Raw genomic sequence first — 12,118 nt, 5'->3', positions numbered from 1 at the left:
TATTTTACACCTCTCTGTAGCACAATAGCTGTGTCTGGTGTGGGACAGAGAATAGACGTGCATCCCATCCTGAGACACTTACATTCTACATTAGACAGGATGGAAGAAGAATTTTCAGAGGTTTCTAAGTGACTTAGGGGCATAAGTGACATTGTCTTTCAATGAGACTGAGGCTGGTAAGTACCGAAGGCCCAGATCGTCAAAGATATTTAGGTGCCTAACTCCCACAGAAATCAATGAGAGTAAGGTGCCTAAATATCTTTGAAAAAGAGACTCAGGCTCAAAAGTCACTTAGGTGCTTAAATGAAAATTTTACCAAGGACCTAATAAATCTTATATCTCACTTGTAATTTTCAAGGGAACCTGAGGGAGGGAGGTACTCAACTGTCATTGAGTGCCAGGCTCCTTTGAGAGTCCAAGCCTAGCGTTCTGCCCAGTGCTGCCTGGTATGTTGAAGAGGCAGAGCCGGCTCCAGGGTTTTTGCCATCACAAGCGGCAAAAAAAAAAAAAAGTCATGATCGGCGGCTGCCGCACCGCGCCACTTTCTTCTTCAGCGGCAATTCGGCAGCAGGTCCATCTCTCCGAGAGGGACCGAGGGACCCACCGCTGAATTGCCGCCGAAGAGCCCAACATGCCGCTCCTTCCCCTTGGCCGCCCCAAGCACCTGCTTTCTGAGCTGTTGCCTGGCCCTGTGAAGAGGACACTGTCCAGAGGGACTAGACAACTTTTTCAGAATCGAGGTTTTCTTCCCCTCATTTTGAAAAATAAGAACATAGAGTAAGATTCAAAATCTGAAGAAAAGGACCCTCAATGTACAGAATTTGTCTGCCCCATCCTTGACCCCATATTTCTGTCCCTTTGGATTATCTCTGTGTATGGATATACTGGCACAGAGCAGAAGGGACATTAGAGCAGGTGCTCTGATCTTTAGCGTGTCTGGCTGAGGCTAGTATCATTATGACCCATTCCTCAAGGCCTGTGCTTTTTTCATGAGTTGAAGGAGGTCCCTGCTGTAGCTGAGAAAGGATCATGTCCAGCTGAGAATGACAAGATCACAACTTTGCAAGGTACTTAGCAATATGGGGCAACTGATTATTAACAGTCTAGAGTATCATAAAACTAATTATCTGGGTGGAGCTTCAGGGGCTCTGCCATTGAACGAGCATTTAAATGTTTTTTGACAACTGTACAACTGACATTTAACAGTGACATTTTGTAGTTCTAACCTGATTTCTCAACAGTCTTTTTGACTTAGCACATTTGTGGGATGTTGTCTAGACCCTTATAATGTGGGAAACTGATATCTCATGTTTCAATATCCAGGGTCAATTGTGCACAGATGTTGTCTATCTTTAACGGAGATGGAGGGAAGGCTGATAATTTCAGCTCCTTTCTCTCAGAGGTATTGGCATACTTTGCCACTGTAGATGAAATCTCAGCCTCTGTATTCATTTGTACAGGTTTCAGAGCTGAGGACAGCTTCAGAGAATGATGGGAAGCAGAAGCAGTGCAAATGGTTCAGGTGTTTGCCATTAGGCTTTAAATATTTCTCTGTGCAACAGTAAAAATTGTCCTGGATTTCTCATAAAAAGTGTTCTTAGAATTGACATTTTCACATCCTGCTCTATAGAAAAAGTACACATTTAACTTGCAGTCCTATTTATATCACCTCCCTGCCCTCTGCTGGCCCAGAAGGGCTAGGATCACGTATTGGCCAAGACTGAAGGATGTGTCGGATCGTGGTCTGCTACACTATGGTAAATCCTCTGGCGTTTTTACATTGATGACCTGATTTTTCAGAAGTGCTAAGCGCTAAAAGGTTCCATGTGAAAGGGATTTGTGAAACCTCAACCCCTCTGATGATCAAGCCATGACTATCTAACAGCATATCTTCAAGGTGCTACATACTTTTTGTCTGTTGCATAAAAATGTTTGTTAAAAATCTTAGAGCCAAAGCTGAACAACTTGCACTTAGATGCTGCTGACTCTGAGGTTGCCCTTGACCTGACAAGTATCTCAGAATACACGTGCATAAAGTTTTAAAACTCCGAGTCCCTCATTGACGCTTTTGTCCTAGGGCACCTCCTTGCTCTCTCTCCCTTTCTTATCAAGATCCTGTAAAATACATCAGCAGACAGGCTACAGCCAAATTGCAGAACTACTGACAAGAAAAGATGTGGTAGTATACCCTGTTATAGGTGTATTGTTTAGAACAGTGTTGGCTGTTTAACAGCATTGTCGCTTGTGTGAAAGCAAATGGGTCTGCTCAACAATATTACCAGTTTCCTGACAAGAAGTTTCTATCTTTGAGGGTGCACTTTCCATCCTGCTCTGGTGCTTCTATTTCCTTGCTTGTTTAATTCTAGTCCAATTAAATCTAAGCATTTCTGGATCTCCCACCACCATAACATCTACTTACAACAAAAGTTCCCTGAGCCCCATTTACTGATATAGTACATGTACTGTAACTGGTTCTGAATGTCAGCTAACGTCCTCTCATTTTATTATCAGGAGTTTGGGAAAAGTTCCCATTCGATACTTCATGACTGGCCCCATACAGATGAAACCTATGTATTCAGTTACTTTTCCTGTTCAGTTCTGAATCGAATCTGTTGGTCTCACAACCTAAATGAACACCTTCTGCAATCCATCTCACTGTAACTGTCCAGCTCTTGTAATGTAAATCACTTCCAGTTGACAGCTATCTTTGTTATAACTTTGTTCTTTGTCCTGTTTCACTGCTCAGCAAACCCCTTATAGTTGTGGCCTATTCAGGTCTTTGCTGTTGCTTAAGTACTCTGCTGACCTACTTCCTGGGTCAGCGGAGAAGCCGCACTGTTGGTGCATTACTGTCTGATGTGTGAGTAGCAGAGGACATGTAGATCTCTGAAGTTTCTCAGTATTTCTTATTCATATGTTATACATTCTCCAGTTTCAAAACTGGATTAGTAAGGCCCTCAAAAAGTTACCGTGTTGATTGGTAGCACAAAGAACCAGTGTCGAGGTGGTGTTACCAAATCCTTCTGGTAAATAGTAAACCCAGTAAACTTACACACCAAAACGACATGCTAGGAGGGAAAAAAGAGGTCTGAAATTAGGGAAAGGGCCACTCTGAGCTTTGGCTGAAGCTTATCTTTCTAAAGGGCATGGAAACCCTAAATATTAACACATCCAAAGCTGGAGATTTAGGATCTAGATCTGAACTTTGTCACTAAGGTTCATCCCTAGAAAAAGCTGCGCACTTTAGAACAGAGAATCCGGTTTAATGATCACATCTTAAAATGCTTGTAACATTTTATGTTCCCCTTAAGCAGAGATTCTCTCTCCTTTCACCTCTTTCATCACATAAGCCCATGTGCAACTCCATGCATCTGATTCCTCTCACATGCACCTAGAATCCACTTGCTTTTGCACCGCTAGCATCAGTACAATGTGAAGAATCTTTATGGGGGACCTCACTGCAAGTAACTGAACAACCTAGTTTCAGCAAAACACCAGAGACATGGAATGGGAGCAGATAAGAGTTGGTTGAACTCCTTTGGGGTCATGGCCCATGGGTTAAGACCCTCTGAACTAGTGTAATGAAAAAGTTTCCTGGTAGTTTAAAAACAAATGATTTGGCTTTCTGGGGGCTTACTCAGCATCTCTGTTGTTAGTATTTCATTGGTACACTGTAACTGATATGGTTCCCTGATTTCTAAAGTACTAGTAATGATATCAGCATCTTTTCCCACCCTCCTGACATTGTACATAGGGAAGAATCTGACATGGCTGATTAGCAGCTGGGATATTGACAGCCCTATGGAACCCCTGAAAGGCGTATTATTTTTTAAAGGGAACACTATCAGGTTTTTAATTCATATATTTCTTTTTTAAAAAGCAGCTTTTCTTAGTAATGTCTCCATTAAACACTTCATATCATTGATCATCAGTCTAATTGGCCCTTCACCATCTGTGCTGTTTACTTTTAGCATCCCACTCAGCTTGGACAATGAAAAAAGTACACTCATCTGTTTCCCCTTTACTCTGGAGGAACTAACAGTGACTAGCATTAAGGCTGAGCTGAGATTTTGCCTTTGATGGGACCTTAAAACCTGTCAGGGGCTGAAACAGTGGCTGGGTTTTAAAAAGCTAAACTGATACAGAATGCACATCAGAGACAGGACACTGGAGTAGATGGACTACAGGTATGACAATTCCTAGCTCCCTATGACAGATGTTCAAGTTAATACTACTTGATCTGTCAGCACCCTGGGTTGTGAGGGTTCCTTATGCATTTAACTATGGCAGCTGGATGGAATTAATTTTAAATGCTCATTCCTTCCAAAGCGGTCAAAAGTAGAGCCAAGCTTCCTCTTTCCCTCTCTAAAGGGCCTTGACTAAGGAACCTCACAGGTTTCTGTTCTGTCATCATTCCTAAGCGACACTTGTCAAATCCCTGCAGAAGGCTGTGGAGCTACAGGCTAAAATGTCATCAGTATGCTGGCAACAGCTCTCCATCTCCTTCTCAACTGCCCTTGATGGAGCCCTTTCCATGCTCTCCCAGTGCCTTTCAGAGAAAGGGACTTGGATGAAAGCCAGCGGGCTCAGGCTCAATCCAGATAAGACAGAGGTGCTACAGGTCAGCAGAGGGAAGTACTCTGAAGAATTAGCACAGTCAAGAACTTCTCCCTCAGCTAAGCTCCTCTCTCTGGTTTTTAACTCAGTTCAGTGTGCAACTGAGGCAAGCAGAATCATGTTTACTTTCTGTCCCTAGGGAAAGCTAAGCAATAAACTTGTCATCTCTTGTCTTCCAGCCAATGGACAAGCGGCAGGCCCTGGTGAGACGAGAATCTGTCATTAACTTGGAAAACTTCAAAAGGCAATATGCCAGGAGGCGATGGAAGGTACGGCACTGGGACATTAATACTGATGTGATAATACTTACTTATTCTGAGGGGCTTCGAGGGCAAGCTAACATTTGCAAAGTGCTTTGAAGATGGAAAGCACTCTAGCTGTATTAAGTATGTTAGGGATTTCTACACTGCAAGTGTCACTTAATTCTCATCTCTCCCCCTCCCCCAGCTCTCTTACAGTATTGTCTCACTGTGCAACCACTTATCTCGCTCACAGATGAGAAAGGTCCCGCTGATACAGGATGAAAGTTTGGTAGGTACATTGAAAAAACAAGAGGAAGAGAGAAGGAAAAAGCAACCATTTTACTGCGACGTGAATCTTGCTCCCCTAGCATGGGCATCCAAGGTCCAAAAAGTATCAGAACCGCCATGGTTCTGGGTAGTCAACCCATGGAGAAGCCAGACCATGAGATGCTGTACCTTTTGTGCACCCTGGGCCATTGCTCCAACGGTGCTATCTGTGGCATAAATGGGGAGCAGGGAGTGGCCTGTGGCTCTGCGAAGTGTATTCACTGGCCAAAATTATGATGTGGGGGAGTAGTATGAAAGTTGCACTAGGTACATGGCTACCATAGTGATGAGCTTGGTATCAAACCTTTAACTGAGAGAGGTGAGGGGTGCAATTGCTCTATGCTGTGTGCGGAAGAGGGGATTTCATCCCAAAACCTACTATGTATTGTAGTTCCCCCATGCAAAGCCAGCGTAAATGGGCTTTGCATAGGGAATGGGAATTTGATGCTAAGGGCCAATCTTGCACTACCGATGCCAGTGGGATTTTGCAATAGACTTCAGTAGAAGCTCCCTATGTGAACAAACGTGAACTAAGGAAGAACTTGAATATAAAAAGTCTTATCTAAAATGGGAAAACCCTTGTGTTCAATAGCTTCTCATGAGAGCACATCGCTGGACGGTTTGTATTGCTTAAACTTAGGTTTGCAGAAATGGGACTCAAAAAATTCATTAGGTTGGAAGTATAACAAGCTTACGTACTCCTGATGCATTTTTGTGTAAGTATTCTATATAGATTCTTACACCATCTACAGTTTTTTTAGTGGGCCTTATTTTAGTTATTTATTTATTTATTTTGCTTTATTGTTTACATGCATTTGCCCAGTCTCCATTTAGCCAAAGATAAAGTGGGGGTTTCTCATAGACTCATAGGTCAGAAGGGACCAATCTGATCATCTAGTCTGACCTCCTGCACAAGGCAGGCCACAGAATCCCACCCATCCAATTTTATAACGACCCCTAACCCAGGACAGAGTTATTGAAATCCTCAAAATTGGTTTGAAGACCTCAAGCTGCAGAGAAACCACCAGCAAGCGACCCGTGCCCCGCGCTGCAGGGGAAGGCGAAAAACCTCCAGGGCCCCTGCCAATCCGCCCTGGAGGAAAATTCCTTCCCGACCCCAAATATGGCGATCAGCTAAACCCTGAGCATGTGGGCAAGAGTCACCAGCCAGCACCCAAGAAGGAATTCTCTGCAGTAACTCAGTTCCCATTCCATCCAACATCTCCCCGCAGACCATTGAGCAGACCTATCTGGTGGTAATCCAAGATCAATTGCCCAAATTAACAATCCTATCATAACATCCCCTCCATATACTTATCAAGCTTTGTCTTAAAGCCAGGAAAGTCTTTTGCCCCCACTACTTCCCTCGGAAGGCTGTTCCAGAACTTCACTCCCCTAATGGTTAGAAACCTTCGTCTAATTTCAAGTCTAAACTTCCTAATATCCAGTTTATACCCATTCGTCCTTGTGCCTACATTAGTACTAAACTTAAATAATTCCTCTCCCTCCCTAACGTTAACTCCCCTGATATATTTATATAGAGCAAGCATATCCCCCCGCAGCCTTCTTTTGGCCAGGCTAAACAAGCCAAGCTCTTTGAGTCTCCTTTCATAAGGCAGTTTTTCCATTCCTCGGATCATCCTTGTAGCCCGTCTCTGAACCTGTTCCAGTTTGAATTCATCCTTCTTGAACATGGGACACCAGAACTGCACACAGTATTCCAGATGGGGTCTCACCAACGCCTTGTATAACGGTACTAACACTTCCTTATCCTTGCAGGAAATACCCCGCCTGATGCATCCCAAAATCGCATTTGCTTTTTTAACAGCCGTATCACATTGGCGACTCATAGTCATCCTGCTATCAACCAGTACCCCAAGGTCCTTCTCCTCCTCCGTCGCTTCCAACTGATGCGCCCCCAACATATATCCAAAATTCTTATTATTAATTCCTAAATGCATAACCTTGCACTTTTCACTATTGTATTTCATCCTATTTCTATTACTCCAGTTTACAAAGTGGTTCAGATCTTCCTGAATAGTATCCCTGTCCTTCTCCGTGTTAGCGATACCCCCCAGCTTCGTGTCATCCACAAACTTTATTAGCACATTCCCGCTCTTTGTGCCAAGGTCAGTAATAAAAAGGTTAAATAAGATCGGTCCCAAAACCGATCCTTGAGGGACTCCACTAGTGACCTCCTTCCAGCCTGACAATTCACCTTTCAATACGACCCTCTGGAGTCTCCCCTTTAACCAGTTCCTTATCCAACTTACAACTTTCATATTCATTCCCATCTTTTCCAATTTGACTAACAGTTCCCTGTGCGGAACCGTGTCGAACGCCTTACTGAAATCTAGGTAAATTATATCTACCGCATTTCCTTTATCTAAGTAATCCGTCACCTTCTCAAAGAAGGAGATCAGATTGGTTTGACACGATCTACCTTTACTAAATCCATGTTGCAATTCGTCCCAATTACCATTGACCTCTATGTCCTTAACTACTTTCTCCCTTAAAATTTTTTCCAAGACCTTGCATACTACAGACGTCAAGCTAACAGGCCTATAATTACCCGGATCACTTTTATTCCCTTTCTTAAAAATAGGAACTACATTAGCAATCCTCCAGTCATACGGCACAACCCCCGAGTTTATCGATTGCTTAAAAATTCTCGCTAACGGGCTCGCAATTTCACGCGCCAGTTCCTTTAATATCCTCGGATGGAGATTGTCCGGGCCCTCCGACTTCGTCCCATCGAGCTGTTCAAGTACGGCCTCTACCTCAGTTGCGGTAATATCCACTTCCATATCCACATTCCTGTTTAGCATCCCTCCATCATCGCAAGGTTCCTCACTAGTCTTATTAAAAACTGAAGCAAAGTACTTGTTTAGATGTTGGGCCATGCCTAGGTTATCCTTAACCTCCATTCCATCCTCAGTGTATAGCGGCCCCACTTCTTCTTTCTTTGTTTTCTTCTTATTTATGTGGCTGTAGAACCTTTTACTATTGGTTTTAATTCCCTTTGCAAGGTCCAGTTCAATGCGGCTTTTAGCCTTCCTCACTTTATCCCTACACGTTCTGACCTCACCAAGGTAGCTTTCCTTACTGATCCTGCCTTTCTTCCACTCCCTGTAAGCTTTCTGCTTTTGTCTAATCCCCTCTCTGAGTTGCTTGCTCATCCAGTTTGGCCTACAACTCCTGCCCATGGTTTTTTTCCCCTTTCTCGGGATGCAGGCTTCCGACAGTCTCCGCAGCTGCGACTTAAAGTAATTCCAGGCCTCTTCCGCATTTAAATCCACTAATTCCTCCGTCCAATCCACTTCCCTAACTAATTTCCTTAACTCTTTAAAATTAGCCCTCGAGAAGTCAAAAACCCTAATCCCAGATCTACATTTGTTTATCCTTCCGTCTAGTTTGAACTGAATCAGCTCATGATCACTCGAACCAAGGTTGTCCCCTACCACCATTTCTTCTACGAGGTCCTCACTGCTCACCAACACCAAATCTAAAATGGCATCTCCTCTCGTAGGTACTTCAACTACTTGATGAAGAAATCCATCCGCTATCACATCCAGAAAAATCTGACCCCTATTATTCTTGCAAGTACTCGTTCTCCAGTCTATATCCGGGAAGTTGAAGTCCCCCATAATCACACATTTCCCCTTTGTGTTTACTTCATTAAAGACATTAAAGAGGTCTCTATCCATATCCCAATCAGATCCCGGCAGTCTGTAGCACACGCCAAGCATTATCTCAGGGGAAGCTCTAGTTGCTTTTTTACCCAGTGTGATTTTCGCCCAGACAGACTCTGTCTTATCCATTCCATCGCTTCTTATTTCGCTACAGTTAATTTCATCATTGATGTACAAGGCTACTCCACCACCTTTGCCTTTCTTCCTGTCTTTTCTAAACAGCACATAGCCTTCAATACCCGTGCTCCAGTCCTGAGTACTATTCCACCAGGTTTCAGTTATCCCTATAATATCCGGTTTCACTTCCTGCACCAGTAACTCCAGTTCCTCCATCTTGTTACCTAGACTCCTCGCATTAGTGTACAGACCTTTTAATTTTCGGCGTTTGGCGTCAGTGACATTCTTTCCCCCATCGTGCAGAGACCTTTTACCACCAGCATCACCCGTTACTCTGGTTTCTCCACTATTCCTCCTTGGATCAATTCTTGGGACCGCAAGGGTATCCCCTCTCACTTTGTTTACTTTCCTCTCCAGGTTATATTCCGGCGTGGAGATCTCCCGAACATCTCCCAACCATCTCCCCCAACTTCCTAGTTTAAAGCTCTCTTGATGAGGTCGGCGAGCCTCCATCTTAGAATTCTATTTCCCTCCTTGCTTAGATGAAGTCCATCCTGAGCGAACAGTCGTCTATCCGTAAACGCTTCCCAGTGACCGTACATCCCAAAGCCCTCCTTATAACACCACTCCCTAAGCCATCTGTTGATCGCCATAATCTTGTCACTCCTTCGTCGCCCCACTCTAGGAACCGGCAGAATCCCACTGAAGATCACCTGAGCCTCGATGTCTTTGAGCCTCTTCCCCAGTCTGGCATAGTCCTCCTTGATACAGTCCAGCGAGTAACTAGCCGTATCATTCGTTCCCACATGAAGCACAATCAACGGATTCTTTCCCGCTCCCGCTAAGATCGTATTCTGCCTCAGGTCCACATCCTGTATCTTAGCCCCTGGCAGACAGCACACCCTTCTGTTCTCCCGATCAGGCCTAGTTACAGGCCTATCTACTCTTCTCAGTAAAGAGTCTCCAATCACGTAGACTTGCCTTTTCCTGGCAACAGTGCGATTCTGCGGTCTATCCCCCACAGCAGGTGGTCGCAATTCCTTTCGATTTGTATTCGCCCTTACAGTCCTCCTAGGGCTCATACTTGGTGTCGCCTCCATCGACTCCTCCCCTCCTTCTGCAGGACTAGCTGCTCGCCTCTTCTTCCTCGCCCTTTGTCCTTCAGCAGCCTGCTGTGCTCCATCTTCATTTCCCAACTCAGCAAACCTGTTCCTGAATTCTATTTCTCCATCGCTGGCCCGTCTTTTCCTCTGCCTGGTTCTCCTAGTCACATGCTTCCACCGTCCACTTTCCTCACCCAGCAGCCCCTCCTCAGAGTCCTTTGGTCCTGCTTCTATCCGCTCGTCTGAGCTCGTCCCCTGTGCCTCATCATGTCTGTGTTCCATCAACTGCTCGAATCCCCTTCTAAACTCAGCCAGAGTTTCCACTTGTATCTCCAGTCCCCTTACCTTTTCCTCCAGCAGCTCTATCAGGCGGCACTTCATGCAGATGAAACTCCTTTCAGGTGCTCCCTCTAGGACCATGTACATGGCGCAGCTACCGCATCCGGTCATCCTCAGTGTGTCTGCACCTACTACCTCTGCCTCCATCGTAGCGCTCCAACTCTGTGCCTGGCAATCCACGCCTCACACCACACCGCAGGCCACCAACAAGCGCTGGGCTTCTGGCAGACCCCGGCCTCTTCCCTGGTCTGCCTTCCTGGTTCCTCTGCCTTGGTCTCCCCTGTAACCTCCCCCTGGAAACTCCCACTGAAACTCCCCTGTTAGCCGCTCTGTTCGCCGCCTCCTGTGCCGCTGCAGCTGACTGTGCCGCTGCCTGAGTGCCTGGCTCCTTATATAGGACCCCTAATCAGGTAAGCCCCGCTGTCAGGCTGTTTTGACAGTGAGCTTTAGTCAATAGAGAAAAACAGGAACAAGGATGTCCGGCTTTAGGGTCAGATCAACAGCCCCACTACAGGTCATCTGCTGTATTTTGGCTAGGAGGTCACTTATTTTAGTTTCGGCCCAATAATCTCATCTGAGAACAGCCACCCCAAAGTGGACAAATGCGTCTAGAATCCTATGTCTTGCTGTGGCCTCCAGTTGATGGGGGAAATATCCACCATGCAACTTACACCTCTAGAGAACCTCAGTGACGTTTCTCTTAGCTCTCCTGCTTATCCCCCCATAGATGACTGGTTAAGTATGTGTTTGCTAATCTGTGTAGGAGCTCTGTATCTCATTCAACAGACTGAAACATGACATTCTCGTTATTTCAGAGAAATTGTGAAAGTGACCAGGAAGAAGATCTTTCCCAAAGAAATGGCACTCATCTGAGAAAAAGCAGCATATTTTAGTCTATCTAATATTCCACACTAGAGAGACATGTGAGGAAAACCTCATCCTGGCTAAAAATGCAGCCTTAACAGCAAAGCTGGTTTATGGTCAGATTCAGTGATGATGTGCTGCTCACTTTTCAAATTACACAGAGCACCTGCATAATATTATTCAAGATCCGCTGAAAACTTACAGAATGGAGGAGTCCAGATTCCCTGAGAAGTGCGGCAGCACCGACACTGTCAGAATAATTTTACTTGTAAAGCTTTTCATTCTTCTATGAATTCATCTGTGAACTGTGATATCACCTGTATCCAGAAGATTGTTTTTACTGACATCCTCTTAAAGTGTAGTGCGATTCACATTCTGAGCCATATATAAGAATGTGTGAATTAATACCACTGGATCAACCTTTATGGCAGTGAAGCTGTTATTGCTTCTTAAGCAAACTTTTACAAATAATTTTTATTGTTTTGTTATTAGTAACACAGATACACGTGTCTGAGAGGTGTCTGCAATAATACCACTATCCTTGTCGTGATGAAAAGTCATCCTGTTTTTCCATTTTATCATCGAGGGCGCTAGCCTGCTAGCATGGAAATGGTGTAAGGAGTGGACCTGAGTGGATTTTTTTGCAGCAAATAGTATGCATTTTTCAATGAACTGAAACTATTCACTGAATCAACACAAAGGACTGAATAGTTTCAGCAAAAAAAATTTTTTCCAAAGACTGAGATCCTATTGGCAAAAGACAGGGAGAAGTCGTGGTGCCGTCACTTCCTTTTAAGCATTAGCCTGGTGGTTAGGG

Source organism: Gopherus evgoodei, chromosome 10 (assembly GCF_007399415.2).
Source record: "Gopherus evgoodei ecotype Sinaloan lineage chromosome 10, rGopEvg1_v1.p, whole genome shotgun sequence".
Taxonomy (NCBI): Eukaryota; Metazoa; Chordata; order Testudines; family Testudinidae; genus Gopherus; species Gopherus evgoodei.
Note: the sequence above shows the minus strand (reverse complement) of the source record.